This window comes from Amblyomma maculatum, chromosome 10 (assembly GCF_055883805.1).
Source record: "Amblyomma maculatum isolate TAMU_Amacu chromosome 10, ASM5588380v1, whole genome shotgun sequence".
NCBI lineage: Eukaryota > Metazoa > Arthropoda > Arachnida > Ixodida > Ixodidae > Amblyomma > Amblyomma maculatum.
In genome coordinates, this window is record NC_139353.1 from 120,527,289 (window position 1) to 120,553,551 (window position 26,263).

The window sequence follows — 26,263 nt, forward strand, 5'->3', positions numbered from 1 at the left end:
AGCTGCTTATTGTTTTTGTATTCTTTTAATCGCCACTGTTAGTCTGCGCTATCTCAGATTACCTGCGTAATGAAGGTTAGCATCGAAAAACGTCGGATCAAGGCTATGACAATTTTTGGAACGCATTTCGCCTGGTTATTTTATATATTGCATCACCATGGAGCAGTGACCTTGACTGTACGTAAAATTTGAACTACATTTGAGTGGACTACCCTTGAGGGCAACATTTCTCGTCAGCAACCACTGCTGCAAAGACCGTACATGTACTCTATGAAATAAATGTAGGTTTTCTGTGCGATTCCTTGTGTGCAATACTTGCAGTCAAAAAATACCGCATGCGCACTAAATTTCAATCACACACTGAGTTTTACGACGACACTGGGCAACAGTATAGCCTTTGTAGTACCCAGGAAGTTGTAGCCATTCTCACTTTAAAGCCGGAATTACGCTAATTATCTAGCGACCACTCCTGAAAAATAATTTCTTTCAAAATCGGTATCTACCAGTGGTGCTGCAAAAGAGATGAGCCCTGTAGACCATCATTGCCAATCATTATATGAATTTCGCTTTTCTATAATTCGAAATATAGATATCTTGTGAGACGATCGTCTCACAAGATATCTCCAGCACTGCGAAAATCAGAGGATCCGTTGCAATTGTGCTCCTAAGTGCCTCTCGCCCCTGCGAACTGTAATAGGAAATTGTGCTCCTACTGTAACCCCTGTCAATTTGGGGGACGAGAGGCACATAGGAGCACAATTGCCTATTGTAGTGCACGTGATTCTGATTGGACCGGGGTGCATGTGCCTTTCGCAGTACTGTAAACATCCGTAACCCCTTCGAAACGTTGGCTCGATCTGCGAACTGAGGCGCACCCCCTTTATCCTTGTTCAGTGCTCCTTCATACCGTGTAAACATCTTGTGAGACGAAGCAAGGTAAAATGGGGTGAAAAGCGGGGTCACTGAATACAAGGCCCGCGTAATACCCTCTTTACACGGCCGGCTTAACCACGGTTACGCTTACCCGAGGTTACCGAACTTAACCACGGTTAACCGCCCATCGCGGTTAGCTGTGCTTACACAGCCCGCCGCCGTTCTCGGTTACGGCCGCCATTGCCCATAAAGTAAAACCGAAGCGACGCTAGCGACGCGGTGATCTGCGGAACGAAGCAGCATTTACAAATATTTTATTTATAATGTAGTTTCCGGAGTGCCGTCCGGTAAGGCGTCAACAACGCGGTGAAGCCCCGCACGGTGGCAGCACCTCATCGATCATCGTAAACACCGCCGCGTTCCCTTACAAAAATGTCTATGATCCCTTCATGCGAAGTCTTTAGACAATATAATCATAGAAACTATCGACCATCAAAAGAAAGTCTTTAGAACACGTATGATCTATGTATGACCTCCCTTCCGACAATTGGCCACCGTGATTGAATAGAATGTATTTACATAGAACGTATTTATACCTCCTATAATTAGCCTATTGATAGCATACATGGACACTGTAACGACTGTGTTCCGATAATTGGCCACCGTTATTTTAAAGAATCGTGTTCATACAAAGTATTAATATCTTGTATTATGCTAACTATATTTCAAGTGTCCAATAATAATGCGTATTTTACTCACTGTTCACATGCGTGTAATATTTCGTGAAAAGTGAGAGTGGTGAAAGAAACAGATGCAAATTCATACCTTGATTTATTGCACAAACACTTGACACAGAAACACTTGGTTTCCGATGGCAACGACATTGTGTGTTTGATGTAGCAGCCATATCAAATTTATCATGGTGTCACCTAGAAAAGAAATATACATGCTCAAAATTTCTCTGCCAATTTCACACGCTCTGCGCTAGCATCACACACATCTCTCTTCACTCAGATGCCTCTTTTTCCCCAAAATATGCCAACAGGTTTCCAACCACTTTCTGTACAAACTAGTACCTGCAAAACACCCTCAGGAGATAGAGACTATTGCTGTGTTTAGTTGTATTCCTTTGAATCCTCTATATCATTCGACATTAGTTTATCACAATAGGGGCCCAGGAAACAAAGGAGTGAAATTTACATGCCAGTATGCTTGGTCATCAGATAAACTCTCTCCTCTGCCATTTGCTACATCAAGCAAATACACATGTTGAGCGGCAACGTATCAGTATGTATACATACATTTTGGGGCATACTACCAGCAAGTGATGCCACTATGCCTGTTCGCTCCCATTTTCCCGAGTGATGCCTATGTTAACCATAGCAGATAACACACACACCTAAGTAATTACTGAAGGAGACCAGCTACACCAACCACCTAGGTGAATACAAGAGCAATAATAGGGAATGATGAAGTATATTATAGTTACCCTACAATATGCAGTCACACATGCTTTTTGCTACATATGCAGGTAACAGGTCTCAATAGTGTATTCCCAGAGAGTAAGAAAATAAAGTGCCACTCATGCCCATCTTTTCCTTTCAAGAGCTTGTCACCAAGGTAAAATCTTTATCACATATGAAAGCAAAATTTAGAACACCTTTCTTTTATAAGTCCACATGGATGCTGAAGAAACTACGCTGCTACGTCCCACTGCTACTTGTCCCGGAAGTCAGGTTGCCTTGTTACTTGTCGGCACAGACCACGGCAACAGGGTGTCTCCAGATATGGTCGAATGAAGCAACAAGAGGACTGCATGTACATATGAGAACACTAGTCAGAACAGCACCAAGAAAGATTTTTTGAATAATAAAGGAAAAGTCAAATGCACAATTAAAAGAAACATAGCAGGAGTATTTCATATGGTTGCTGAGTGACAGCATGAAAAGCCCAGAATTGGAAACGCAGTGCTCCACCGAGGAAAATTACATAATCATAAAATACATAAATACATAATAATCTAGGTAATCTCAGGTACGGCCGCTCAATGGAGGCGCACTTGGGTGCGGCCCGTCGCGTCGCCCAGAAGAGCCGTATTGCGCCTAGTTCTCATCGCCACCGCTGCGGCGCCACCGCTCCGGGACGAGTCCGGGCGGAGAGCTGCGCGCAGCGGCCGTGGCTCTGCTTTCGTTTCGGCGTCCGCGTGGCCGGCGCTTGCTCAATTTAGGATTATGAGCGGCGTTTCACACAGTATGTGATGCTATGTGCAAGTTTGCTATTGATAAGATGATAGCGGCAAGTCATCATCACTAGGCTTTGCCAAGTCATTCGTGGTCTTCAGTTTACAACGAGAACGAGGCAGTCGTGTGCTTCGCTGAGTGCGCACCCGATTAGTTGCGTTTCAACCACTGTAATAACGTATTAGATATTGCAATCTTGAAATCGGGACATGGTGTGGGGCCATTATTCTGCGTGCACTTTCTGGAAAGTTACAATTCAGGACGTAGCGTTCAATATATTATTCTTCAGCCTGTTCCTCCATTTTCACTGGAAATAATATTCAAGTGGGTACCACCACCAAAACATACTAGCTAACAAACTGTTGCAAAAGAAACAACACAAGGCAGCCAGTTCAACGACACGCCCGCAAGCTCAGGCAATTTTTTTCTCGTTTGATTATAAAGCCGCGTGATGCACAAAAGACACGCAAGCTTATTTTGCATGCGAATAACTTTTCTCGAAAACTGGTTATGTGCAAGCGTGATTTTTTCCACTGTCTGATTGATGTTGCCTGTCCAGTTGGCCAGCAGTGGTCGCATTAGTTTGGTTAGGTCCTTAGTGTGACTGCCGTCTTCTCTCTCGCAAATCAACTCCGAAAATTGCACAAAATAGGGAAGACGGGATAAAATTAACATGTTGCATAGCTTGGTGCTTCTTATAACCTGCGGGCACTTCATCACCTTGCTAACAAATGTGCATGGTGATTTTCAGGTAGCTTAGGCATCCATCATCAAGAATTTTGATAAGTCCAGGGTTTTGCAGGAATCACAAGGCACAAAGTTAATAAAGGGATGTGGACTAATAAAATAAAATTATTGACGCTCTAAAGTAAGCACTAGAAGTTATTTAAACTTTGGTAATATATAAATAATGAAAACACGTGCAGGCACTGAAAACAGAATAAATAAAAATGTTTCATGAGATTCTGTAAAACTATTCATACTTTCTCATCAAGTGGACGTGCAAGGTAACCAGCCAAGAATGCAATCGGTGCTAACTCTATGTCAGCTACTGGTTCACACCACACATGAATGAATCCAAGTTGACTCGAAAACTCTCTCGCAGCAGACGTGATATGGCAGTTGGCACGGTACGACTTTCATAGTCACGAATGCCAAGTTTTATAGCTGCCTATTGTTGATAGGTGCATTTGCAGACTGATGCTTGCAAGTTGCTAACCTGCACAAAGCATGGAAAAATGTGTATAATCTCAGTCGATATATTTTTTTTCTTGTGGTACCTTCAGTATTTTCTGCGAGGTGAAAACGGCAGCCCTTGCGTCAGGTTTGTCGTTCCCGCCTTTGAATTGCTTAAGGCTGCTAAAAAGCGATACTATAGACCCGCTTTCAGAGCCTGCTTTAGGGCATATCGGAAGCTGAAAATAAGATTCGGTTAAATGCAATGCACTAGTAAGGCACACAGAAGACATTGTTTTAAGATACTTGATGTGATCAAGAAGGTACTTAATTTGCGCCACTGTGGATCTGGTTGTCATGATTGTTGCTTCGTACATTTGTTTGGTTAGCCTTTGCTTCGACGTGCCTCCTTGGACCTGAATGTCTTCGATATGGCAAAGTCCAACTCTAGCCAAGAGAGTCGCTCGTCATCTGACAAATAGAGCGGCTCCTCTTGGTGTCTCCATGGCTTCACTTATGCGATGTTGGGCAAGGCATACCATTTTGATATCATCGTCATAAAATTGATCGTGGCGCAGCTATCTTGAAACACACATGCTTCAGGATGACACGGGGGGGGGGGGGGGGGGGGGGCGGTTGTCCAGGAGGAAATGAAGTATAGCTATAACAAGTGGGGAAAATAAAGCTACTGACCTGCGCACATTATTTTTTTCAAGGTTGTTTGGCTCAACATGAGCCCGCGTGAGTAACTTGTAATGTGGGCAGTTCGGTAACACGGAGGGGTCGGCTGAAGGAAGCAGGATCTTCAGTTTTATGTTCTTCCTGTAATCGTCATCTGTGAAGTGCAGTGGAGTGTACCAGCGGGTTGTCACTCGGCTCCCATCGGCTTCCTTTTCCGTTCTAGTCCTCCCGAGTTATGTTTTTCAGCCATGCTGCTCGACGTTGTGAATCGCACGGGAACTCATGGTAACCGATCTTTTCTTGCTTTCGTGGTGCATAGCGGTACACAGCAGTTGCCTGGCATGGTGCTGCATACGCTTAGGACGCTGTTAATGCAGGCACCGATGACACGCATGCAGATTTATCAGAACCACGCGGTTATGCTGAGTAGTCAAAAAGATAACACACGCCAACCCAGCCAGCGCGCACCTTTCGCGTCGTCTGCTCGTCTGTGCCGGCGGCGCCTTGTCCTGGAGTGGTGGCGCCCCCCCCCCCCCCCCCCCCCCGGAGAATGACGGCGGAAACTAACTTCTTCCAATACGCGCTTCCCCAGCCATTGAGGCGCGACGCGACGGGCCGCACCAAGTGCGCCTCCATTGAGCGGCCGTTTCTCAGGAATAGTGGCAAGTCTTATATAGGCACTATCTTTTGGAGATACGTGGAAAGACAAGTCAGATGAGGTGGTAAAAAATGACTGTTTTGGTTTATGTGGTTTAACATCCCAAAGCAACCCAGGCTATGAGAGATGCTGTAGGGGAGGACTTCAGAGCGTTCGACGAGCTGGGGCTCTTCAACGTGCACTGACATCGCACAGGACATGAATGCCTCTTTGCTTCAATTTTGAGCTTACTGCTGAACTGGTCGTACTCAAAATGGGTTGGCGCTACTTTTATTTAAATTTAGACAAGGTCCTTTTGAGGATTCAAGACTTGCATGTGTCCCAGACACATTCAGGGAGACACGTTGCCCTGTACAAAGGCTTAAAACGTGGAGAGCTTGTCTCATTAAAACCCACCCGGCCCCGCATAATCACTTTTTGGTACCTAGTATTGCCTGCTTTGGCTCGTCAATAGTAGGCTACCGACAATAGGAGCTAAATTATTTCATCCTTAAAAAATCATGCAGCTTACTGCTGGAATATGCAGTCACACATAATTTTTGCTACATATGCAGTTAACAAGTCATAATAGTGTATTCCCGAGAGTAAGAAATCAAGAAAGTGCCATTCATGTCCATCCTTTCCTTCAAGAGCTTGTCACCAGTAAAATCTTGATCACATATGAAAGTCAAATATAGGAGAAATACCTGTCTTTTATAAGAAATCCACATGGATGCTGAAGAAACCATGAAGCTACGTCCCAATGCTACTTGTCCCAGAAGTCAGGTTGCCTAGTTTTTACTTGTCGGCACAGACCACGGCAACAGGGAGTCTCCAGATATGGCTCAATGAAGCATCAAGAGGACTGCATATGCATACGAGAACATTAGTCAGGACAGCAGGAAGAAAGTTATTTTGAATAATAAAAAAAGGAAAAGTCAAATGCACAAGTAACACAAACAAACAAGGAATACTTCATATGTTGCTGAGTAACAGCATAAAAAGAGAAGCACAGAATTAGAAATACAATGCTCCATAGAGGCAAACTACAGTAAAATGCTTGTGCACAAAATTCTCTTCTAGAGTGGAAGATTCAGTGATATATGCAAGGGGTTACGTTTATCAATTGTGCATGCATACGGTACTATAGGAATACATTACTGTCTGGGAAGTCAACCTCCACACCACCAGGTATCAAACTATTCAGAAGTTTCTGAAAGATTTCTATGCAATGACAGGAAGATCTTTCACTATCACACAGTTGCAAACACTAAACTCTAATGAGCCCATGTATGTTTCTCTTAAAAATGTGCGGACGAAGGAAATGTAGTTGCTGCTCCTTTTATTTATTTACTTGTAACTAATACTGCATCATTTCCAGCTATAGCATGCGTGAACACAATGCAAACAAACAACAGAGGTAAGCAAGCTTATCTAAAGATTTAGAATGACTTTTTGTAATAAAATGAACAGAAATTATTTAACTAGCCATGTACAGGAGACAATGCATGTACTAAAGCAGAGCTGCACAGATTTAGGAGCCTTAAAAGCTCTAGCAAAACACCCTTCTTGTCACTGTTGCCTTTTCACAAACACTACAGGCTGGCCGAGAGCTAGTTTAGATACAATACCTCTAATTATCGCATTCAAACTGATCACTTTTTCAAATACATTGATAAACACAGGTACACATGGCTGAGATTTCAAAACATCATCTGTTGGACAAAACCCTCATTATACTCTTGGATAGGTCTGATAATAAATATCAGCATGGCGAACAGCCATTCGGCGCTTCTATGCGCTATGCAAGCTTAATAGCCTTATCATATCCTACAGAACACTTGTAATTTTCAACACCTGAGAACAAAATTCCATGGGGGTTTAAAGGGAAATCTTTGAGCAAAGCTCACTGTAGGATATTGCCCCCAAAAAACCCAATCACAACAATCTATAAACACATGTTCGACAGCCTCTGGCTTTCTGCACAAAATACAGTTCACACCCCATGGCAGAAAGATTTCTCTCTGCCATCTATGTTTATCCAGGCAGAACCCAAACATGCAATTTAAAAAAGAAGATTTTTAGCAGGCTGTAAAGACATTCGTTGTACATGTTAGGATGCACTATTATTTGATAAACACAAAAGGGCCGCCACACTGATACTTCCCTTCGTCTTGCAGCCCACCCCTTCTGTAGCAAGCCCCCTCATGTTTGCAGAACTCAAAAACACACAAAACAATTAAACAAAAAATGTTCTCCAACAGATAAATATCAACATATTACTTTTGTTATTGCTATTAACTATTTGGCTTTAGGGTTAACGATGCATTTATTTAGGTTGTGAATAAAATGAGTTCGGAAGTTAATTGCAAATCTTGGTGTCTAGCAAGAAGGTAAATATTTGTGTATATGTTGCTTTGAGCAAAGTAAATGTTCTCATTTAGTCACAGAAAAAACAGAATACCACTTGAACGAACGCCACTTCGACGATGTATTCAGTTGTAGGAACTTTATTAAATCCCCCCACTGAAGCTCTATTGAACGCTATGCAAACACACTTCATTTTAACAAACTTCAGTTATTGCTCATTTCAGTTCAACGAACATTTTCCGCGGTGCTATCCTTCGTCTTCAAAGTCATGATAATGATGATGATGGATTTTAATGGCGCAAGGGCGGCTCAGGCCAAAGAGCGCCAAACTCAAGGTTAACGGTGTACTCAAGTTGATATAATGGAATAATTGATTTTTCATGAAGGGATAAAGAACAGTGGTGTATAGGGCCTAAAAATGTATTCGCTCTGTAATATCGCTAAAAACAATGGTGTATAGGGCCTAAAATTCATTTGCGATATATAATGGATGCGCAATGTATAAGTAGATGTATTAAAAGATCTCATCCGTCCTCTCAAGGAGGAGCGGGCTGAGACCAACGTCGATAAGAAATTTCATGTAAAAAGCCTACTTGTAATAAAAATTTAAGCACCTGTTTTAAAGGAAACATTGGGTTGTCGCCCATAAAAATGGATGGGTGTGCAGGTATTTGATGAGTGAACAAGGAGGGAAAATGACGTCTTCTTTCTGGTTCCAGTTGTGCACATATGATTAAAACATGAATGACAGTGAGTCGATCACCACATCTCGAGCAGTGTGGTGCAGGAGAGTTCGTTAAAAGGTATGAGTGTGTAGTATGTGTATGACCTATTCTCAGCCTGCACAAGGCTACTTCTTTGAATCTGTCTCTTTTGTCTGTAGTGTACCTGCCTATGATAGCTTTTATAGTGTGTAGTTTATTTTCAGTCGCTGTGTCCCATTCCTCTTGCCACTGTTGTCGAATTTTGTTTTATGTGTGGCTTGAGGTCCTGGTATATTATTTTGTCGATGTCTGTAGTATTTCGACAGGCAGCTGACACAGCAAGCCTATCAGCCGCCTCGTTACCCGGTATGCTACGGTGGCCTGGCACCCAGCAAAGTGTAATTTTAAGTTGTAATTTATGGGCTGTGATAAGGTTGTTAAATAGAGTATTCAGGACTGGGTTCTTATTGTGCCATTTCCAAGAAGTTAGGGAGGTTAAAACACTAAGGGAGTCTGTGTAGATGACCGATGACTGTATTTTGTTTTCTATAATGTGTCTCACAGCTAACAGGATACCGTGGGATTCTGCAGTAAATATACTTGAATGTCTGTTCAGTGTTTTTGTTAGTGAAAATTGTGGTCCATGTGCGGCACATGAGACTTGAGTCGACTTTGAAGCATCAGTGTAATACTCATTACAAATGTATTTTGCCTGCAGAGACATGAAGTGCTGGTGTATGGCTATAGGAAGGGCATGTTTTCTGACTTGAAGGAATGTTAGGTCGCAATTAACAGCGTGCATTTCCCACGGAGCGATGAAGTCTTTTATGGAAGTTGTATGGAGGCTGCCAACCGGGATGTCCAGATATTCAGTATGAGTGGCTAGTCTTATTGGGTATGGTGGTGTTCGTGACGGTTTTCTTGTGAAAAGTTCTGTGTTAGCTGTGTCAAGCAGGAGCCGGCGACAAGGATGGTCCAGTAGAGACAATATTTTGGTAGCATATCTTACAGCAGTAAATTGTCTTCTTCGCTGTAATGACCATCGGTTAGCCTCAACATAGAGGCTAGCAATTGGGCTAGTTCGAAAAGCACCTGCGGCAAGGCGAAGGCCAAGGTGGTGCACTGGATCGAGCATTTTTAGGTCTTCAAAGTCATACTGAGCCCTTAAAAAAGCACAGTCCGCACTCTTTGTAGCATAATTTTATGTTAAGAACCACTCTTCATTATCGCGTGAAGAAAAGTGGCCGTTATTTAGCTGTAAAGAGAATTGGCTGTCTAAACTAGCTTGTAACCAGAAGAATCCATAGCTGTCTTTGCACGCCTAATTACCTGTACAGTCATAGCCAGTCAAAGCCAGATCTCCAGCCCTACTAGGCCCTTTAGCTCCAAGAATTGCGAATGTGTGCATTTTGGTTAACCATGATCTGCTTGGAGAAAATGAAAGCCTTTTCTCCTCAGCAGGCCGTTGTGATAGGCAAGATTCTCAGGAGCGTGCACAGTAAACGAGTTCAAAACCACTGTAGTCCTTTCAAAAGTGCTGCAAAACGTTACGCATTCTTCACTTGCAAATCAGCGCAGTGACAAATAAATGGGCCCAGATAAGATTTGAACGACCTAAAAATCTGTGACAGATTTTCTCTTCTTGGGCTCCAAGATTACCTCGGAAGGAGACTGCAGCCATGAAATTAGGAGACGCCTGCTTCTGGGAAAGAGAGCAATGGTTAGCCTTGACCGCCTAGTAAAGAGCAGAGACATTAGTCTGCCAACCAAGATCCGTGTAACTCGTGCTATGGTCTTTCCATTTGTGATGTATGGATCCGAGAGTTGGACTGTGAAAAAGGCTGACCGCCGAAGAATTGACGCGTTTGAATAGTGGTGCTGGCGAAGACTCTTGAGAGTTCCTTGGACTGCCAGAAGATCAAATCAGTCGATATTGTCGACCATAAACCCTGACTGCTCATTGGAGGGTCAAATTCTAAAGTTAAAGCTCAGCTACTTTGGTCATCTGATGAGAAGAGAGGAGTCGCTGGAGAAAGATTTGATGTTGGGAAAGGTTGAGGGTCGCCGGAGAAGGGGTAGGCAGCGAACGCGATGGTTAGATGGCATCCTCGAGGCACTGCAGATGAAGTTATGTGATGTTAGGAAGATAGTGAGAGACCGGAAAGCGTGGCGTGACATGGTCCATAGGGTCACGAAGAGTCGGACACGGCTGAACGACTGAACTGAATATTTCTTGAAGCTAATGGAAACAATCTTCCACGTATTTATTTCAGTCCAATGAACTTTCATTTCAACAAACTTTTTCCTAAGGTCCCTTGAACTTTGTTCAAGTGAAGCATCACTGTATGTGTACATATGCTGAGGCAGTCTAAATAAACAGTAACTGAATTTCAGCATGAACATGCACACATATGCACAGTGCAGCCAGCTATATTATGAAACCATGTTTGCCACTGAGCTATTAAAACACAGGTTTACTCAATTTTGCCTCAACTAGAAATAGTAGGTGCTACTGCAATAAAACAGCTAAGTATATCTCCTGTTTTAAAGCTCTGAAGAGGCCACGAAAAATTTTCTTTTACGAAAAAAAAAAGGAAAAAGAAAAAACTTTGGGACTTAAACAATACGTACTGACCTACTGAGGATACAAATATAACTATTACTGTGTTGGAGTCTGCGAATTGTCATGAATAAAATGATATATCACAATCTGCTTACTCGAAAGGAAAGCTTAAAATACACTATAATTTTACGCGCAAAAGTCGTTGCTTATGGACTATTCCAATCAACCTCGAATTACCGGCTCTATGTGCAAATAGCTCAGCAAAGAAACCCTATAAATAAAAAAGATAGGTAGCGAGCGATCGCACACATCTGATGGAAGATAAAAATAGCGTCTACATCGCTTTTACGCAGTACAAGGCCTCTCTCAATATTAGAAGCTGACAGTTATGGCTGCGAGGCAAAGCGGTTGTTTACGTTTGAATAATTGGTAATAACTCCGCAAAAACAAACGCCTTAACTATCTGAACTTTGTTGCAAAATGACCGGAAAGAGGCCGCGGACCATCCAGGATCACTTTTTAGAACTTAACTAGGTGCTAAAAAGGCTAAACGATGAAAAATCTTCCTAGCAAATTGGTCGTGCTGTGTGCAGCAAATTAAAAAATGGGTAAACGCGTGTAAGCTAAAAACTGCTCAGTTCAGAAACATAAAATTTTCCGTGAGTATGCGCAAAGGGTTTATAAAAAAGGAATGAAAACGTTTGGCAACTTACATTGAAGATTTCTGGCAGAAAGAAGTATTTTTTTCCGTGCTCGACGTCGCCAAACGCCGCCTCCCCGAGAAGTTTTTTTGCAGATCTTCGGTGCACAATCACGTGACGCATGCCTTATTTTTGCAGGCATTCAGAGAGCAATCACGTGACACATGGGTGCCGTAGCCAAGCCGTAGTCTCGGCGACCGCTCACGCGTGCCTCGTGGAGTTCGCTCTTTTGTGTGTTTTAGTCGCGCTGCCGCGCTGCTCAGACGAAAGGCGGGAAACGTGGAATGCCGAGCGAGCCCCGGTTCTGTGCGTTCGCAATCTTTTGCTTTCGTTCTTTTTCTTCCGGTGGTTTTGTGGGGTGGCTGGTACTCGAGGTGACGCAGACACTCGTTGTAGCGAGCCCGCTTCTTCACAGCGCGCTGCATGGATCGTGTGTTTGCATTCCTCATTGTAATGAAAACTTGAGTTCTGACCGTACGCGGGGCCACACATATTGAGTACCTGCGCATAAGTTATTTGCACACGCGCCCGCTCACACACATGCAGATTTGCAGTGGCGGAAAAGATATAGCTCTCAAGACTGAGAGCATTATCCATTTATGCTAAATAAACACGAAACCCTGATTGCTGATTTGGTTACTTTTACTCGGAAACGGCTTCGTGAATATTTTGTGAAACTTTGAAGCCATCCTTTTCGCTGTATTGATGACATCACTGCGGTATTGCCATGAAATTGCGCTGTTATTCGGTAAACGAATATCTATTTTCCTTTTTTTTTTACTTTTGATGCTGTTAATCTCTGTAATGCCTGCAATGTTTATGCCTGTAATGTGTTCCGTGTAAACTCTCAAGCGGTCTACAACTGCTTTCTCGCTGAGGAGCCCCCCCCCCCCTCCCCCGTTTTCGGATTTGAAAATAAGATTGATTGATTGAGTGATAATTTGTTTGATTGATTGATTGATTGAAGGGCGCGTAAATTTTAACGTAGCAGTCAAATCGCCAGCGCTACCTAGCTGCCGATCAGGCTAAAGCGGTCCATACCAAACTTTAAAAAAATAAACGAAAGGAAGAAAGCCTGCAACCTGCTCTGTGATTTGCCGAGGGCAGCTCCAAGCCGTCACAGGTTTGATACCATGCTGTCTACGTTGGCAAGCCTGCCCGCTTCTCCTTTCACACCTTCCGCACTTCAAGGGGGGGGGGGGGGTGAAGAATGCGTGCGTGCGTGCGTGCTGCTGTGTGCTTTGCTCGCAGGACGGCTAGACGCTCCCCCTCCTCCAGCTCGAAGACGCGCGCTCCGATGGTCACGCGCCTCCTTGCATCCTCCCCGCGCATTACATTTGAAAGACACCTTGCAACCACCCTCTCGAGAGGGTGGCTGCAGCTAGAACTAGCATAACGCTCTTAATGGATCACAACACACGGAAGGATGAATATGTTCAGCTACAGCTGGTTCATATTCCGCGGTTCTGCATGTTAATTGCTGTTAATTGTGCCGTAAGGGCGCTTAATTTATGCACAGAGCAATGTCAGTGCTGCGGACCGCAGGTTGCGCGGTGATATAGTTCACCAGGCTGAATGAGTGCGATGCGAAGGCAGAGAGCGAATATGAGTGTTTCTGCGGGCGCATTCTATGCCGTTATGTTTGCTAGTTAGCCCGCACCGCCCCCTTCTCTGCGCCTTCCCTCTTCCGCTCTCTTCTCTTACCATTAGCGCGCCTCCCTTCTCTACCCTTGCCCTTAGCACGCACCTCACCCAGACACCACCTCCAGCAAAAACATAACAAACAAAAGTACAACCTGTAAAGCACTCGCTCGGTTGACGCACCTGCCAAAAGGCTGCTGTGTGGTCTCGGATAACATCCGCGAGCGAAACATACGATGCGCGCGGTCAGGAACAGATGGGCTGAGATATGGCCGCTGCCTTGCCGGGAGCTGTGGCGCAGAAGTGAATAAGACAATTGCTAACATATTGAGCGCGGCGATAAAAAATGTCGGCGACGCGGACGCCGATTTGTTTGCATAAGTGGTGGGCAGGGGCGTAGCGTGAACAGTGGGGTGGCTCGACGGCATCTGGGCGCACAGTTCTAATCCCGATCGTGTCGATAAAAGAAAAAAAAAAGAGAAGCTCATTTTTTTTTCTGGTGAAAGTTTTGTCCTCGTCAGGGAAAAGCACTCTCCATTTTTCAGTAATTTCGGCGCGTGAAAAGGGAAGGGGGCAGGGGGGGGGGGGGGGAGCTCGTACGGTATTTTACTGAACATGTGCATATACTCAATGGTTGTGTGTATACCATCAAATAATGCTAAAGTCCCGCCCATACAGCTTCTCGGCTATGTGGATCCAAGCGTCCAGGGCGTGCGCCTCTTGGAGATCATCGCGCGATGTAACCCGACAACACCACACAGCGCACATTCGCCATCGTAAAGTTGGCGGCGCGGTGGCTGACGCCGTGCTGTCCGCGTTTACCTTCCATTTGTGATGTTTCAGTCTTTAATGGTGTAAGCAAGCTCGATAACAGGACTCAGTGCGTCCTCAACAAGAGCGGACGCTTGACGAAGAAATGCGCGATAAAGAAAGAGTGAAATTGTAACCAGTTATATTTTTCAAAATATAAACTTATACGTTTTTATCAATGATTCTTTCAAATTGGTCGTATCAATTGTCTTTTTCCATTTCTTTTTTAACAGATGTTACTCATAATAAAAATAAAAGAAGTAATTCAAATATGATTTGCAATGAACAGCATGCACTCGGTCAGTTAATTGGGACTAGATACTTTCGATCTGAACATTTTTTCTGACATGCCAAATTGCTTCAGTATATTGCAATAGCTGTGTGTGAGTGGTATAACCAGACATAATTGCCGAGAGCGTTATACGGCATCAATAAAAAAAATTGCAAAAAAGGCCGAAAAAAGGAGTTCAAAAACTTTCGGAAGGTGTTTTGACCTCAAAACAGAGCTCTGGCGACGCCCCTGCTGTATATTGACAGGCGTATATACAGAGAAGTATATTCACCGAACAACTTGCTATGTACTAACTTTATATGAACTGATCTAAATACACAAAAGTAACCGTGTATGAACTTCGTATTTACACATGTCCATAGAGATTAAAAGTACGTACAATATTGATAGCGTCAATAAGGGGTTAATACAAATTATAAAGACTGTTGACCATTTTTGTAAGGGTCGGCCCCTCCTCCCGCAGACCATACGCGAACGACATGGCGGTTCGCTAGCGCCGACGTCAGAAACAAAGCGTGCTAAATTTATTGGCATCTGGAATACTGAGCTCAAGATCAGAATTGAATCATTCTTGGTCACTGACCAGCGGCAAATTGCTGGCAAGACCGATAACCGCGATACTATCAAGTTTCTGTTAAAGACAGCTGCCGCCGGTACATTGTGGCTCACCGTTCTGCTTATACTAGCTTTGCGATTAATGTATCGACAAAGTTTATCATATCGTTATTTCACGGCGGCAGAATAGAATTCACAATAAGGATGTTTCATGAGTACACCATTTCGACAGCGTTGGTCAGTTCCAAAGCGCCGATCGCCGCGGCTTCGAAGAGAAATAATGTAGGCCTATCGACGACTACGGGGTTACGCACCCCGCCGTAGTTGGCCGCGCTCACTTGCTTCACCGCCGCGGTTAGTGTAACGTACCTCAGCCTGCTCGCAGCATCCCGCACTGCAAGCGTTGCGAACTTGTGCACTTTCATTAAAAGCTAGCACTGCGCATTTTTTTGACGTTCCGCGCTCAGCACCAAGCCGCACAAACGATACTGCAAACACAGGACGGGCCTTCAGTACGCAGACGATTGGCTGTAGGCCGTAACCGAAGACGCCGGGCGGCACAGTAGACACCGGCTATTCAATACGGGCAAACGAGTACACTGCTGAAGCAGACACGCTTGTACGTTTCGTGCACTCGAGGTCCGACGAGCAGCTTCCGTCAACAGACGCCGCCATAACCTCGGTTAACGACGCAAACCGAGGTCGCCAAACTCGGTTTGCGATAACCACGGTTAGGGGTGTAACTGTGGTTTGGTCTGCCGTGTAAATGGACTAACCACGGTTTCGCGTAACCGCAGTTACGCTAAGTGTAAAGAGGGTATAAGAGCCGTAAGCCGTGTTTACATGAAGGCGACATAATCGTATCGCATCGCATTTCGTAGCGTCTCACGGTAATGCGAAGCGGCAGTCTTTATGTAGCGCATTATTTCTAGAGTGGTGGTGGCGGCACGTTGTGTCGCATATCGAAAACATTAGTGGCACCATGGTGTAAGTTTTTCAAATTTATTGATTATTTATTTTATACACACCAGAATAAAAGGAAAGTTGTAATAAATGCCAGAACAGCGTATGAAGCGAAATTAAATACTTTTTCTCCTTTGTTTATCGAACCCGAAGGTATTTGATTATCCCAGCCTTTCTGTACTTGGCGCCCAACAACGCTTACTAAGCCTATCACCTGCCCGGTTCCAGAACCTATTTTGAAATTTCAGGCGTTTTGTCGCCAGAATGGCGTGGCGCGGGCATCTTCAGACAAATAAAAAGCTTCCTTCACCGCTCGTTTGCAGCGAAGGCGAGACACAGTGGAGCGGCAACGACGATTTGGTGGTGAGGTAAGCGGCCGCCGCTTCGCCGGAGAAAGTCGGCTTATCCCTATCAATCGAGATGATGAATGCGATGCGCTAGGAACGGGGTGAGATGCGATGCGCTAGCTGTCGCATTCATGTAAACACGGCTATACTATTGCTGTCGGCGCATGTTTGTCTGCCACATTCCTTGTCGCGATTCGAGCCGCCTCAGTGGAAGTCACAACTGCCGCTCCATGCTCACCATAGTCGAATGCTTTGCATACCAGACTAGCCACCCCTGCGTCGGGTGGTTTATACTGCACTTGAAATGCACACGCACAAAACGCTTGTACGGTGACGGCACAACAAGTCGTGTTTACATGAATACGACAGCTAGCGCATCGCATTCATGTAAACAGGGGTAATGCGCTAGGAAAGCGCCTCGTATTAATGCGCCAAGCAGGCCTGGATTTAGAGGGGTAAGTCTACTTACCCCTCTCAATCTCAATAGGCGACACCGCGCTCCGACACCACCACGCTAGAGATGATGCGCTGCATGTAAACGCGGTCGCATCGCATTACCGTGAATCGCTGCTAAATGCGATACGATACGATGCGCTACTGTCGCCTTCATGTACACACGGCTACAGAGTCTATATTGAGAGCTTTGTCGACAAAAGAGCACACCCTTACATTAACTGTAGCCTCTGCCAGCGCAGCGCTGCCACCAACTAGCCAGACTACCCTTCGGGCAGCCATATTGAATTTTCAGTGGAGTCCTGTATAGTTCGCGGAACTTGAAAATTGTCAAAACGCAGCCGACCTGATGTTCAGTATACGCAAGCCTCAAAAATTATACTTCATGTCACAAGCTGTTTTCAGTACTGTCAAAGTCAGCGGGGACTATGCCGGATCAGGATCAGGCACGCTACATAGGTAATTGCGCTCCTGCACACCTCTTGCCCTCTTAGTGGGGGGGGGGGGGGTACCAAAGTGCCCAATTATCTATTATAGTGTGCGGGGTCGGGCAAGCACGATTACCTATTATAATGCCTGAGATCTTGAATGGACCAGGGTTTGCCTTTCACAGTGCTTGAAACATCTTGTGAGATGAGGTATCCGAAGTAGGGCGACTCACTAATCGTCATTGTGTGCCTTTCACTGCCAGCCCACAGCAGGAGAAAGAAGGAGTTGAGGAGAGGGTGTCCCAAAGAGAGCGACTGGGTAAAGTCACCTATCACCAACGACCAGCGCTTCTTTCTCTCTCATGGCACGTGTATCGGCCCCAGGAAGCTTTCTTACCACTAGATCGTTATAAGTTGCCGCAAGCGTAGCAGCGATCTCAGTACACGATTGTAGTCGCTGGCGGCAGTTTGCGCTTCTGCTTCGTGTGAGTTTGGTGGTTGGAGCCTTAGCGCTGAGAACAGCTATCGTAGCTTGCTTCGTCTGATACAGCGGCAACGGTCAAAGGACATCTGCTCACAGGTACGTGCATATTTTATTACAGAATGGCGCACTCTGATGGTAACTCGCACAATACACGCGTTATTTTACTTTTATATCTTATACTCTACTGGACGCTTCGGTAAATAGTTACGATTTTATTATTACTTAATTTGCGTTCCAACCACAGACACCGTAAAGGCTTTTCCCTTCGACCTTGCGATATGCGCTAGAACTATGTTGAATAGAAGCACCAACTCACCCAGCTTTCCGCGTTAAAACAAAAATCTTATTTTGTGACAAACCATCAACGGTATATTAAAACTATCTGCGAAGTTTCTGAAAATTCATGACGTTTGGGGGTTTTAGGCGTAATCCAAATAAACAGTTATAGTTTCCCGTGCGTGCAGAGCTCACGTGCGTGAACGTGAGATTTCTCCATGTAGCTTATGCGCATATGATTTGAAACTCTTTTAGTTACACTTACAGGACGCAAGCGGCTTGTGGTTTCTTGCGCCAAAAGTGGACGGCTACTTCAGGTTCCGAAGCAGCAGTTTCCTCTCACAAGTTATTTGGAGCTTTGCGAAAGGCAGGGGTGACCTGGTCAAATCAGGATCATGCGCACTATAATAAGTAATAGACGTCTCTCTCTTCGCAAACAATGTGATGTCAGGGAGGCACGTGATGACGAGGGGGGCGCCGAAGGAAAACCGGATTGGTAGGCAAACACGCCCTTTTCCGGCGAGTCTCCATGCTGTAAGGAGCGTCAGGGAGCTGTCCATTGTTTCACACTATTTGCCTTAAATTGTGCGTTAGCTGTATTCAGTTCCGGCGCTATATACAGTATCCCTTAGCATACGCACCCATAGCAATTCTAGAATAGTTCCAGCAGCGAGTCAAGGCAAGCATGCAATTATTTTCTTGCCGCATCAACTGGTATGACTGGTTGCGGACGCCCTGAAGTCCTACAAATAAGGAATCAATGCAGGCATATTTTTTTTTTTTTCAAAATGTCCCTCACAGTTGTGAGCGAAAACAGCTGCGTATACGCGAACTTTTGCGCTTGGCTGCGTCATTTTCCTCCTAAGTAGACACATTTTTAGTTTGTTTTATGTACGGCCAGACAAACACAATGTTTTATTCCTACTTTATAGTCGCGTAATTCAGTCCCCTAAAGTGCGTTACAAAGAAGCGTGAATTTTCCCTCGCTACTAGCACTACCACGCGAATGGGTCCCGCGTAATGGAAAGAGCAATTTGTACCGCATGGAAGGCGTACAAATATTCATAAGTGCACTTACATGATTCGAGAAAAACTCCTTTTCGATTGTTACGGCCGACAGCCTTTGAAAGCACTATAATATGATTCCGTCTGGGGATACGGCTGTAATTGAGCTACCATGGCATGCCCTTGGGAGCCGTTTCATGACAAAGGCTAGCTCCATGAGCATGGTGTGCTGAACGGACCTTTGCAAGACGCGCTACAGTGCATGCTCGAAGCCTTCGCCATTTTCGCCGGGATGCCACGCGAAAATTGTGGGAGGACTTCGCAGCAGGTAACGACGTCCCTTGCTACATCCACTCGAGGAACTGCTGTAAACTTATTGCGTGCAGTGCATTTTCTAGGCCTTCGGAATGGACGCATTATATTGTCGAAGACACGGCCAGGTTCGCTAGCCTTATGCTGTCATTGTAATGGTTTAACAGAACGTAGGAGGGGGGGGGGGGGTATAGTGTTTCAAGGTATGTTCACAGATGACTGACGCGTCTCTGCACAGCCTAGGCGAGATGAGCCCTGCACTCAACTACTACTTAGAAAATATGGCAACCTGGCTACTTGAAACGAACGAATTTCTACACGAATCTCTAAATACACTGCTATTGTTCGCATTCCGTCTAGGCCTTTGAGAGCGCGATCGAAGAGTATTCAGCCCGATTCGTTCGGAAGGGCAATAAAGCAAATGCTTGCTCGTTCTCCCAGAAATACGTGGACCCACGAGTATAGCAGAAAAATATGTTTCTTGTCAAGTGCAATATCGAGGCCTGCCAGTGCATGACATTTGTCGCTTCGTGCTTTGCACAGCTTAATAACACATTTGGGCCGCTTCTACAACGGAAGAAAGAAGTTCCGTTGGTTTTCGGTCAAATACCGCACCAGACCACGCGCTATTGTCCTGTCCCCTCCTCGTCCTTTGTGATTTTGAGCGCTTCGCTCTGTTGAGAGCTTGACGACTGTGAAAAAAACCATTGCCTCCTTTATATAAAGGAGGCTATGGAAAAACACAGCGAGTTTTCTCCGGGCGCGGAATGTTATGCCCACCAGACCAAGCCACGTGGAGGCCGCCCTCTGCTCCCCTTCTCTGTCCGTCATTCGTGACGGAGGCCAGGAAAGTTCTATTGTGCTCTTATCTTCCTCTTGCTCACCGAATTGGTGGGGGGCAAGACTAGAGGGACAATTATCTATTTTAGTGCATAGGGACAAGATGCACTCAGGAGCACAATTACCTTTTATACTGCCAATGTTCTTGAATGAGCCAGGGTTCCCCTGCCTTTGGCAGTACTGCAGACCTAGTGAGAAGAATAGGCAGGAAGGATGTAGAGATATGCGTTTCTAACCTTACCCAGGCGTGTATTGTTAGGAGTAGGGGTGCAGTGAGTTAAAGATGGAAGTTGAATCACGTAGCCCTCTCTTCTAGAAACGGGGATATACCCGGGACAAAAGGCCGTTAGCTACCCTTTCCTGCCTTGCCTTGGCTGTAGAGCAATGCAGCAGTTCGAGATGACTCAGGCGGAGTTGTCCGAAGGATAGGGTGTTTGAACTACGCCTCTCTATATGTGAAATGGAGAACCAATTGTGTAGGGATTGTCCAGCGTCTTGTTTCTGCAGCATGACTTGAACGGCGTTTACTTGGACTGGACAGGAACGGGTTGAATTGAGTTATCCTGTCGAAACCTGGTTACTGGGTTCACGTGAACGCTTTCGGCTCCAAGAGTCGAGTCAACTCCGCTGCAAGGGGTGGATTGATATCTGGCGTTAGAATGCGTGACGTCGCTTGTGCCATTGCCCCTCTAACTTTCCGCACGTTGTCCACACACAGTGAGGCGAAGGAGGACGAACTCGAAGCAACAAGACGGCACTTAACATATAACAATAAGAACACGAAGAAGTACGGGAAAGTATTCACAGAAGAAAGCAAGGTGGCTATTAGAAGAGAGGCTGGCTGACAACGACGCTCCAATATCTGGCACTCTACATGACCCTTCAGCTCAAAGCTCTCATTTTATCGCACCTTTGTCGAGAGCCGGTGGTCGCAGTGAAGGCCCGTTGTCAAATAACCGTGGCCGAACCTTCCGAAAGGTGGAAGGAGTGCTGGCAGAGAGCACGAACACCGCAGCTCTCGCGAATTCTGCTTCTCTCCTCGGGCTGGCGAGAGAGACCGACCCATGCATCTGCGGCGCTTTGCTAAGGCATGCTCGCCGAAACAAATCCAAATGGACTACCGCGGCCTTACATCATCTCTACTATTTGGCATTGCGCTAAAGCAGATATTTTTCAGGTAATTTTTTGATGTTTGGGAACACTCCTTATTTTCGGCAACAATTTTAGTGTGTTCACGTGATTTTAGACCCGAATACAGCATCTTTCCGGTAGTCAGGATGAGTCATTTCCAGCATCGCAAATGTTGCACGTCTCCCTCATTCCTCTTTGCCTAAAAGTAAATGCGAAAAGTGAGGGCAAAACAGTTCCTGCATTGAGGCCATGACATCAGTAAATTTCGTAGGGTACATTTTTGTGATTCTTCCACAGCGCTACAGATGGAAGGAATTGACGCTGCTTTGTCCATTTCTTTGTTGCTCAATATGAAACATTCAGAAAATTACCCACTAGACGGAACTTTGTTTTCTCTTTTGCTGACAGCAGCGGTGATCTATAGTCTTGAAGAACGCCTCGTGATGACTGCGGAAGGTTTCAGTGAAAGCAAGGAAGGCAGCCTTTTTTTTTTTTTTTCCTCCTACTCCCTTCTTGCAGTTCAGCCTGCCTTGTTTGTGGAACCTATACAGGTCGAGTAGTTACCGGCTCAGGTTGTATTTTTTTACCAAATCCCGCGGTTAGATGGCCTGATGTCGAAATCTGCGCTGGTTTTTTGCGTTAATTCACACGTGTTCAGTTTTGCTCTTAGAACAAATGACTATTTACATGGAGCACTTTGTGGGGTGATGAGAACGTGGTACATCATGAACGCGCTTCTGGGTATTTGCGGGTGGCCGCATTTAATATGTTTAGTTGCCATTGGCGACAAGGGTGCATTTTCGCCTTACGTTAAAGCTGATTTTGCTAAGACCGACGACGTATCTACATCGAAAGGGAGATTAAAAGGATTAGAAACCTTATAGAGATGAAATAGTTGTGCCTTATCGGTTCACAGGAAGAGCTTTTGTTCGAACAATTGATTGGCTGAGCTCGAAACAGGTTCAAGTGAGACAAAAATGATGATAATGGCTGGGCAACATTTATTTAAATGACTTGTTATGGGCTGATTTCGCTCTATTTCATATTGAATAATCCGCAATTAAAGCTTCATCCCTCATTTCCTTCCTTTTTCTTCTTTCATTTTTTTTTTATTTCTTTCCTTTTTTTCTGTTTCTTTTCCTTTCTTTTTCTTCTACTCTTTCTTTTCTCTTTTTTTCGTTCCTTTTACTTTCTTAATTCTTTTTTTCTTGTTTTTCTTTCATTTTCTTTTTCCTTCATTTCTTTTTGTTTTTCTTTTGTTCCTTCCTTTTTCGAACCCATGATTTTTGTGTTTCGAGATAGACATACGCTCATAGGTTGCGAGGGCTCGCTGGTTTAAGATTAATAAAAGTAGACCTACCTAATTGGCCATGCGAACGGGGTCCGACAACGCAATCGTGTTCTGATATTAATATGCGATGCCCCCTGATGTTAAAGCGTCCTCCATGGGCTTAGCCGTAACGATGAATTGTACTGTGGCGAGGACGTGTTTCATTGCGTAAACAGTCCGAAAGGGGTGTAACGCGATGAAGCGAGCTCTTACCACCTTCGCTTCGTAAAGCTTATGCGCTTAGGCAAAATCAAACAAAAACAAATATATAGAAATGCGTCTCTTAACAAGCACCGCTTATAGGCCATTAAATGCATATACCGTACGCTTGGAGCACCGTGTTTAACTAATTATATCTCGTACCCGATGTTCATCATATCCGCCTTCACTTTGTATTCATGACCCGTTAATGTATTCCAAATTAAGCGCCACAAAAATATGCAGCGCTGTACTAAGTAAACGAACTATCAGAGGTTTACGCAGTAAGCAACATATGTTTTCTGCTGTACCTGTACGCGAACGTCGAAAAATTCGTTTTAATGCGCCGATATTGTTTGAAGTGCTTTCATATCGAAATACCTATAAGACAGGAATGACAATGGGGTTGTTAACGCGAAGTGAACTCGAACAGCACGCTTTCGGTCGTATTGCTTGCCGAGCAGGGACGAGCAAATACAACCTCGAGCGCATTTTCGTTAGCTTTCGAATATTTACCAAAGAAAACACTATTGTGGGAGGTGCCCCGAAATTTGTGTCACAGTACAGAGGCAGCGAGAGATGTTTATGCACCGACCAAAACACTGTAAGAAAACCGCGGCCAGCTCCACTCCTGGATTTACTTTCAACTCCGCCACCAGCGGCGTGGCTGTCGCTTTGCACCGGGCATATAGCACTGCATTTTTTTTCGAGAGAGAGACACAAATAATTGCAGGATTACACTCAGCTTCACTTAATAGCTAAATGGTGAACGTGTTCCTCCATCTCTTTTTCCTCTTTTGTCTGCTTCTCCTTTCTTCCTCTATCTTGCGTGTTTGTGTACTCGTCATATTTTAATTACTTTTTTCTTCTTTGATTTGTCGTCAGAACCTGTTGCGGCTTCCTTACCGAGGAAATTATGTTCACGTCCGAATCTATTGCGACGTCTCGCTTCCACATCTCGCAGACGGGAGATATTCACTATGAGCGTTGAAAGGCTTTCGTCTTAAAATTCAGCACAACCCATATGACTGCATGTTCACCCCGGCACACTTAAAACCCCTTCCATTAAGAGGTAAACATTTTGATAACCCACTGGCACATGATAGCTTTTAACTGGCTATGCTGTGAATTGTGTGCACCCCTTATAGAAATTGGCAGACACCTACTAGATTGTGTGCCTCTACCAGCTCAAACACGTCAACAAATTTTCATAATTAAATAGTTTTAAGGCGCAAAAAAACAGAAGACACATAGGCAGGTATCTGTCACCTACCTATACGTCTTGTCTGTTTTTTGCGCCTTAAAACTATTGTATTATGAGCCGAAACGAACTAGCCCAAAACCAAGTGCTTTTAAACAAATATTTCTTCTACTTGTCGCCAGTGCCTCCTGCCGGCAGCTTCATATAGTCATTGTCAGACGTGCTGGCATCTTGTATTACTTCTTCTTCACGTGGTGGATGATACTAGGGTGCAGCTTTTTAACATTTCTTGCCTTCTCTTCTGTGCAGCATTATCGTGGCTTCCGACAGAACACTTGCAGCCCTCACGATGTACCACCTGCAGCACCTTCCGAACCAGGAGCAGTCATCGCTGTTGGCGTCTCCAGAGCAGGGCTCATGGGGTGGAAGTCCCGCCGGAGGACTTCACGTTTTCAACGAGCAGCCGCTTGACCTCTCGCTCAGTGAATCATCGTCTCCCAGGACGACTCCTTCGCCAACGCACAACGCCAATGGCCGCATGAATAACCGCTTCGACAGTGGTGATGACGGAGAGTCGTCTTCATCTACCGTCAGCAATGCAGCTGCCGCTGTCGATGGTTGCGGCCGCGTCCACGGAGGGCCGGCGCAAGACAACTGTGCCGCCGGACCGACGCGCCCTCGAGGACAGAGGCTTGCAGAACGTAAAGACCAGGCGTACTGGGATCGCCGCAACAGAAACGAGTCAGCAAAGAGGTCGCGGGCCGCGCGCAAGGCCAATATAAAAGATATGGCCAGGATAGTAGACTCTAATAAGGTGAAGGTTTCTATCCTCAAGTCAAAGCTGCACGATAGCCGGAACGCGGTTGAGCGCTTGTGGGCCACCTTCTATGGTCGAAAACGTTCAGGCATAGTTGCTCTCTCCCGCCGTGCTTCCACGCCATGATACAACGCGCCCCAGATTATGCTCCTCGGTCTCGCCATGTTTGAGGCGCGTTCCAGACCATGTGCGACGACTGTTTGGAGTAGGTGTTACGCGGCCTCTGATGATTCAGAAGCGGGCAGATCCCTGTGAAGAAGAGCTGAAGAGGAAGCTGGCCAAATTGAAGCCGAAGTCGAAGGACTGCAAGAAGCTTGGTTGGTTGAAGAAAAAGAACGCACGCATGAACGGCTGCCGCTACTTCGATGACGACATGGCCTGCCGGTGATACTGACCCGATGATACTTCTGTCTAACTTACGGTGCATTACACACGAGTGAATTCATTTTTCAGCATTAAATATTTAATACCATCAAAACAACTGTGTACCCATGCTTACCTGAGCTTAACTAAACATAACCGGGACAAATCTCCGCAATTTTTCATCCAGCATGGTACGAAAGAAGCCCAACAGGGCCCTTTAGATCCAGTTCCTCGGTGTAATGGTAGTGCACAACATTGAACCCAAGTGAAATTGAAGAATTCTCCAACCATCACTCTTCTTTTGTAGAAGCCCGACTTACAAGGTATTCGCTCCTTCCTGACTGCTTCTCAGAAGAAAAGAAAAAAAGGACACCAGCGGGCCCCCCTGCACCTGTGCGATTTTATTCATGATTACATAATTTCAACAGGTAGATTCCTATGCTAGGTACGATTTCATTACCTTTTCTTTACCTTTTGATTTTTTTCGAAATTCTTGTTAAACAACCATATTTATCTGAATACTCCAGTCCTGGAACATTAATATTTACAATCTACAATGCACCCTGGCCAATCCCCCGCCGTGGGTATGTGCCATTTTGTCTGAGGTCATCATCATCATCACCTGAGGCACCGCGACTCATTTCGTGAACCCCCCATCTCACCCACTCCTCCCCAGCTCTTCTCTCCCCTCCCCCCTCTTCGCCTTTCCCTTCCTTTACTTATAGTTGCACCAAGCCCCGCACCATGCACCCCTAAAGAAGGAGCCGAGCCGGCTTCGAATAGACTGCTCTCGACCGTAAGCACATTTTTCTGGTATGCAAGTGCGTTCGCGTAATTCTGGGAAAAAGAACAAGCACTGCTTATTGCCCTTC

The 26,263-nt window shown here is 45.2% G+C and overlaps 1 long non-coding RNA gene across 1 annotated transcript; it reads right to left on the reverse strand.

The window, feature by feature from the left end:
- Positions 1–1,698: 1,698 nt before the first annotated feature.
- Positions 1,699–6,457, reverse strand: LOC146177350 (uncharacterized). Its single transcript, XR_014701304.1, has 3 exons — positions 6,315–6,457; positions 2,534–2,685; positions 1,699–1,802 (listed from the first exon to the last, which is right to left on the reverse strand). It is a non-coding gene; the product is annotated as an uncharacterized LOC146177350 (long non-coding RNA).
- Between the last annotated feature and the right edge of the window lie 19,806 nt (positions 6,458–26,263).